The following is an 8,065-nucleotide window of genomic DNA, read 5'->3' on the forward strand; positions in this document are numbered from 1 at the left end:
GGCTGCTTTTTCTATCAATCACTCAAGCATAAAAACTGCCTAACTCAAGAGGTGGAGCAATGTTGTGTCTACACATAACACACAACTTAATAAAGAACCAATTTAAATTTTTGTATTTAGGCACTTTGTTGCGAGCAGTCTGTTGCGAAAAAAAAGAGAGTTCCCATTTCTATTGTTGAAATTGACAAAAAATGAAAATAACACAATTTGAGAGGCATCTCAAATTAAAATCGTATGTTTGTGTCAACAAGATTCTTCCTGAAAGATATACGAGCTGATAACTTGTATATTTTGGTATAGTGTGCAGTGTGTCCTCAAACAGTTATGAACAAGAAATGTGCCATCAGATGTTGATCCTCCATGCAACACCATGTAGATAGCTTAATATTTCATCATGACAATGATCTCAAACACACAGTGGAACACTGCTGGTCACTGATTGTGTGCACATAATAAATTACATAGCACATGCACACTCTTCTGTCACCATATTTGAAGAGTTTGGAAACACTTTCTCTTTCTAGTCTTGGGCCAACATTGTAAATCAAATGCACCCTATGATGAAATTATTTTATATTAATCTGTCAGCATTACAATAAAATGCGAAAAACATGAATGTCCTCGCATGAGAAAATAATAAAATAAAATAAATCACTGATGATGAGACCCGAGAGACCAAACTTCCAGTCTTTCTTATCCAGATCTGAAGGTGAGGCAACATGCATGTGTCACAACTTTTAAGATTCGGCTACTTGCAAACATTATACATTATTCTAAAATTTAAATTAAAGAGAGATTGTTTTAAAACAGAGGGGAAGAACCGAGATGCATTACAGAACACAGATGTAGGGACAGGACTTCCTGGTAGTGATCTACAAGTAGCAGCAGAGCTGGAAGCATTGCAGGCAAGCTCAAAGAGATGAGCTTGAAGAGAAGATCAGCAAGATTAAATTAAGGTAGATCTATTTTTTTATTTGTAATTGTTTCAATGTGACACATGTAGTGCTTGGGTTTGTGCTGCCTTCTCTGCTACTAATACTAGGTCATAGAAACTGTGGGCCCCGAAATATGCAGTTGCTTGTAGATGCTTTCACCCTCTTTAAAAAAAAAAGACTTATTCTTTGGTAATAACTGCTTCAGATCACAAAATAAGTGCGTTTTGTGCAAACACGGCATTTGGGAATTGATACCGTGACTCTGGTTCAGTCACTCCCTCTGTGGTCCCATGCCAGTAAGCTATGAATTATGAGTATCTGTTTCTCTTTTATGGCTCTCCATATATGCTTAAGCATGATGTCGTGGCGTCTGTCTGCTTGCTTATTTATGTTGTCAACTGTGCAGTATGTGCGCTGCTATTAATGGTGATTTTTTTTTTCTTTTTACTTTTGACTACTGCAATAATGTGTTTTCATGCTGCTGATTGATGCTGGTGAAATATAATTTCTCACGTTGGGTATTTTGCCTGTGATAGTTTCGCAGTACATATTTCTCTTTGTGGTGGCGACCAGGCCTGCTGTCGAGGGTAAAGCATGACGGGCTCAGTTTTTAGCAATGCTGGCTCATAGCAAGAGGGTGCTGGATTCAAACTCAGGCAGGGCGTCTTGATTGACTATGGGGATGTTCCTAATAGTAAACTCCCTGAAGTCAATAACAATGACTCCATCAGATAATCCACTTTCAGCTTGTAGATATTTTCACCGTCATTAGAAATGAGGACAATGATTGAACTTAGCTGTGGAGCTCAAGGTGCAGATGGGGAAACTGTCATAGGTAAACAGTATGCGGAGCTTTGAGCTCAACACACAGCGCTGTGGGATAGCTGTGTTTGGATGAGAGTGCAGGAGGTGTGCTTTCGAACTCTGTGTTGCGGTTGACTCGTCACCAAGTCCATGTTCTGTGAACATAATGGTTCAACTTTCTGACCACTTTGTAAACAATGACTATATTTGTTAAAATCCCAAGTTTTAAACTCCTCCTCACTTAACTACACCGGCATACATCTTATCATGTTCCCTGTCAATCTGTTGGACACACCAAGGAGTCTAAATAACACCACCCTTTTGGCCTGGTAGGCCTTTAACCTCCTTACAACCAGACTGAGAACAAAACACTCTGCTTAACCTTATAACTGATTAAGAGATTTCCTCACTTTAATGTATGGCTGTGTTACACAAAATCTCTGTATTGTTAATTTTAAAGAAATGGAAATGCTAAGATGGTGGATGTATTAGTGAGGTAAGCTGATTTTATCCTAATGTACTGAAACTTTCAGTAGCATGACGGCACTGTGGTTTGCTTTGTTCCTTAATTGTAATTTCTTTCTTCTTATTTGAATGCGTAGAAAAAAATCATCCATCCAACCATCTATTAATTCACCCATCCAACCTCCAACTGTTAAATCTACCAATTCATCGTCACAATAAAGCTTTTGGTAAAAAATCTACAAATATACGAAGAGTAACATCCTCCAAGGTTTCTCTAAGAATATCTAAGTGGGTTGTAGATATTAAGGTTAGATACAGGGTGAGGTTTGCATCATGACTGTATGCAGTGTAAATCTTCATGTGGGTCGGAATAATTGTGTCACGGGTGACTTTTTGGCTTTAAAAAAGGTTTTTCTATTTTGTGAACTTAGTCTCATCCTTCAGTCTCAGGAAAGATGGTAGCGTGAACCGCTGTGACTCAGCTTGAGCAGTTTGGAGACAAAGTTAAAGACACAAGACTGAGATGGTTTGGGCATGTACAAAAGAGGGCGAGTGGATATACTGGCGAAAGGATTTTGAAGATGGGGATGCCAGGTAGGAGGAAAAGAGGAAGACCACAGAGGAGGTTCAGAGATGTAGTGAAAGACATGCTGAAGGCGACCTCTAAAGAGAACAGCTGAAAAAAGAAGCTTTAAGTATTGTAATATAATACTAATAATACCAATAATATAATATTGTTATCAAAACACAATAAAACAAAAGTTTCTCCAATCTGCAGAACTCCAACAAGATTGACGGTAATTTGAATGAGTCTGTGTTCCAGCAACTCAAAGAGACGTTTTCTTTTGATTCATCTTTTGACCACTTTGCTCAAAACGTAGATCAATGGAGTGAAAGCTTCTGTGTAGAGAGTACAAATGGTTACAGTAGTTACCAGCTTTCCTACTTCTATCCTGATGGCTTTCCTGGTTGAAATTCTACTTTTTGCATGTTTCCTTTTTCCTTTTTATTATATCATTATATAATAAATAAGTACATTTACTAAATTAAAAATGAAATAAGCATAAGTACATAAAATGGCTGGCTAATGTTGTACAGATCCTCTGTTGTGTTGCCAAAGCAGCTCTGACCGATGAGCATAGGGACTTGACTTTTGGGAGTGTCTTGCTGGATCAGGATTTTCCAGGAGCATCAGCACCAGATGATGAAAGTTGGGGAATTTGGAATTAATGTAGCCGATCTGTTCTTGCACTGCAGTGGAGAGAGCCATTGCCATAGGAGTCTGCAAGATTGCGTCTTTCTATGTCGTCAGAGTAGCATTTAGATGATGCCAGGATCCTAGATCTCCCTGCAAGACGCTGCATTGTAATGAAATACTCAGTGTTCTTCATGACACCAGTCAGTGGTTTTAATCATATGGCTGATCCGTAATTCTACCACCAAGTAATTGTATGTTCAGTTTCCAGCTTCACACAAGACTTTCACATCTATACTGTGGAAGTTGGACAGAGTGGTATGTTAAAGTTGATTTTGTCTCACAGCCTGTATCATAACCAGCTTCAGATGTGTGCTGAGATGGAACAATTTCAACATTCACACTGACAACCTTTATCTGTTGGAGTAAACATCTTTTCTTCCCCTGTCAGTATAAACCATTTTCGTTCCACGCCGCCACCGCAGTAATGTCAGTGGAGCTTAAATCTGCTTGTATAGCAGTTACGTGCACACACTGTTTTGACGATAGAAGCTAAACATGAACTTTAATTCAAAGATGCAGACTCTAACAAGTAAACATCCACAGGTCAAAGCAGATTTCAGCTAACAGAGCGAGAAAGCGAAACTTCACATACACAAACACAGGTCAGAGATTCTGTCTCTGTAAAGTCTACATTTCACACTGGAGCCAGTTAAGGAACCTTAAATTTCCTCAGCCAACATTTTATTTTCCTCATTTCTCTTCTTGTCTGACTCACAAGATAAAGTATTTAAAAATGTGCAAAACACACAGAACTGCTTTTTTCTTAAATCTGATTAATTTCAAAGGATCTATTTTAAGTTTCTCCATTCTCACACAATAAACTGAAGGCCTCCGTCTTGTGACAGATGATTTAGTTAACGATTTCGATCTAAATGGAAAGACTGCTTCAGGATAGCCCGTGTCTCCCAAACTTTCTCCGGATTCCAATTTGTTAAATCTAAAAACAGCATGTTATATGTTTCCTTTCTATTTGTGGCCTCACATGTGAAATAGCTTTTGAAAGGCAGGATTAAAGTGTCCAGCCTGATGGTGTATGAGCCGATTTTAATTACTGAAATGTGAGCCCTCGTTCTGGGTTTGGGGTTTGGGGCTGTCACAAACAAGCGTGACACACACTTTCAGATGATTCATTTTCATATTGAACGCAGACGGTACAGAACATAAACGCACATTTACACACGCACACAGCTGTTGCTGTGGTTTCTCCCAGATAGGGAAGATGATCCATTGTCACGCAATCTTCAGTATAACGTTACAGCTGTGTTTTCTTTAACATAGAAGAAATACAGGAGGGCACACTGATGGTGCATTAGTTTTGTGACGCTGCAAAGTCAGAGCAAAAATTAGGCCTGATGTGTACATGACTAGTGTGAATGTTCTTCTTTTAGCGGTTTGAGCCTATGGGAGTGTGTACACCTGTGTAAAATTAAACATTATGTAAGAGTTTGTGTGGATAAGGTTGTGTATAAAAGTGCCTGTGTTAATGTGGGCTCTTGTGTGCAGATACAACAGGCCAGATGTCAAACAGAAACAGGTACCTGACTCATGGCTGCAGAATCCAGACAGTGGAAAAGAATGACGATGAGAAGCTAAAAATCCCTCATATCACCTCCTCTGTGTAACTTTGTACTTAAGGTACAACACCAGAAACGTCAGCACTTCAAAATATCCTTTTAGGCCCCAGCATAATGGTAAAATATCTTGTTCTAAGAAAAACAACAAAGTACAGGATTTAAGGGAAGGGAAGCAATCTCTAGCCGAGTTTTGCTCACCATCGCTGCACACACGGTGATTGATTTATAAATAATAAATCAAACAACCAGTGCTTTGGGTTTTTTTTTCAAAGCTACTTCGCTGTTCTGCTTTATTTCATGTTATTTCTCTAACTATTTGTTTAGAGAAAGAAAATACATGTTTACAGCAAGAAATTAAAGAACGTAGACATGATAGCAAAATATATGATATATTATATATTTCTTGTTTTTGCAAGTGCACGAACAAACTTTGGAAAACGCAGTCTGACAGTGAACTCGGGATTCACATTACTGTCATCAGTAATCTGGAGAAACTGTTGGAGAAGCGGCACTTTGTCACTGAGAGGCAGCAGCAGTCAAACAGTAGCACCTTTCTGGTGTTTACCACTTTTCAGAGTGCCAAGTTCACAGTAAAGCAATTGTTACACCAGAAAAAACTAATTTTAAGATAAGTTGCTGTAAATTCTGCATTAACTCACTCACCTGGATGCCAGTAATCTACAATAAGAGTAACTTTACTTTGAAAACCTCTTTTGGAGAAAAAAATTCTGCTGTAATTGAATTTACTTGTAAGTGCAATGACATAAATTTAGTGACATAAGATAAATTGTTGTAACTGGAATTCCCAGTATTTTCATGTAATTTGTATTTACAGTAAAGTTGCTGTATTTTTGATTTACAGTAGTTTGGTAAAGTTGAGCAACTTTTTGTAGAATCGCACGGGACTATTATGCTTGACATTTTTGTTTGTTTGTAGCGATGAGATGATGTAACATCCACTGATGCAAGCCGCCACTTTGATGTTGTTTTAACCAGTCATGCACTTCTCCCTTTTAGTAGCCTGATGCATTATGCTGCTGTCACTGCAGATAGGTTGAAAATACGACTGCATGATTGTGTTGGTTTTTTTACCACCATTTTATTGATACAGAGCATACAGAGAAATAATGATATACAGAGGCTCAGAGGTTCACAGATTATACAGAGGGAAATGTTGCAACAATATAAAAATTTGACTTTCTCAAAAAAAACCCTAAAAGAAAAAACCTCTTTGCCTCCCATTTTGACCTCTTCTACAGCAGCGTTGAAGTGGAGGTTTCGTCTGAGTGACGACCTTCTTCAGGAGAATGCTGCAGCAGGTACTCGTGTCCAAACTGCTGGTATTAATGGTACACAGTGATAAGGCAGGTATATTGGGTCCCTTAATCTGAAAGTAATCCTTCATTTCTGGTTTCACAACTGGTCAGCAAGTAATTGTCAAACGTTTGCATGAAGGATTTACTTTGAAGGCGAATGTTCTCTGTTTCCTTTTCACAAGTAGTTGGCGAGCGCAGGCAAGCTGGCGTCTTCCATACAAACTACAGGTAACCATGGCAATCTGCTAGCAACCAGAGCCATCATGAGGAGGTTTTTCGGTGCAACACTGTATACCTCTTTGTGACCAGTTTCACCTAGCACTACCAGCAACCTCCTGTAATCACTTATAAACTAGTTAGGAAATTTCCCTGAAACCAGCAAAATGTGCTTATATCAAAAGTAACAACAGTATTACTTATTCTGCCAGACGCTCTGCCACAGCCTGACCTGGGTTTAATCTTTATTATCGCATTAGCTGTATTTAACAGGTTTAATAAAATAAGTAGAAAGTACTCTTTTACTTTTTTTGTGAGAAGGTTGTAATTTTTAAGGACTTCTTTGCTAATGTAGCCAACTTGCAACTGTCTGTTTCACAGATTTATGAGCGAAAAGGAGCTAATTGAAGGCAAGTCAAATAGTTGTTGAAATACACGGTTTGGCTTAAATCGCATCCAAAGGAATTTTCCTGGGACCTTAAGAAGTGTTGAATACAGCTGGAAAAACTCTGCTCCTGTGATGTTTTAGTAATACCAAACCAACAGAAGCAGATTTCCTCCATCACGAGCTTTACACTGCGAGAGTTAAATTAAGAGAGGATGTGTGGGTCTGTGCTTCCTCTGCTCTCATTAACAGATGATTGCACTCTGGCTTTTTCTTGGAGATTGGCCTTGATGAGCATTTGTGGGAAAAGTCTAATGGACCTTTAGAGGAGGAAAGAAAAAAAATCCCACAACTACTGTTGGAGGCAAGCCAGCTATAATGCTACATATGTAGTACAGTATATAGGAAACGCTAATTGAACATGTAGATTGCTGCCGTGTGCTGTTGTAATTAGACAGATGGTTCAGACTGCAGCTCGATGATTCGATGTTTCTAGAGGGCCTAACTCCGGTTCCTGCTGAACTGAGCCAGTGCTTGTTAATATCTAACTGTTATCAGCTCAGTAGGCACAGGAGATTGAGCCCAGGCACCCGCACCACCCTGCTTTCACCACAAGGGGAAGCAAACAACAGGTATACAGGTAAGGTAACATAAAAACAGACAGATAAAAAAAAAAAAAAGAGGCTTTAAAAAGTCGATTTAAAGCAAAACCTCCTGAAGATTACAGAAGAGTATTTCCTCGTGTGTATGTCTTATGTTATATCTTGTCACGTATTATTTGAAACTTGTGCCCCTACATCACTAAAAAGGACATTTAAAGGGCTCAGTAGAAGCCACATTTAGTTCTACAAACAGTATTAAAATTCATTGAACGCTTAGGATTTTAATAAGAAACAAATTTCCATGTAAGCTTTAGATAGCAAGGAAAAGACATAGAGTTAGGGACTATTTTTTATTGCTCAGTGAAATGTTTTTTGATTTTTGGTTCACAATCTCAGTCCTGAGTAAATTGAACTACTGAACTACAGACCGTGCCAAAAGTGATGTCACAACTGCTGCCGTGCACCACATTTTTAGCTCTGCACCTCTTGATTTCTGTACACTGAGGGCTG

This window comes from Rhamphochromis sp. 'chilingali', assembly GCF_963969265.1.
Source record: "Rhamphochromis sp. 'chilingali' genome assembly, chromosome: 16".
Taxonomy (NCBI): Eukaryota; Metazoa; Chordata; class Actinopteri; order Cichliformes; family Cichlidae; genus Rhamphochromis; species Rhamphochromis sp. 'chilingali'.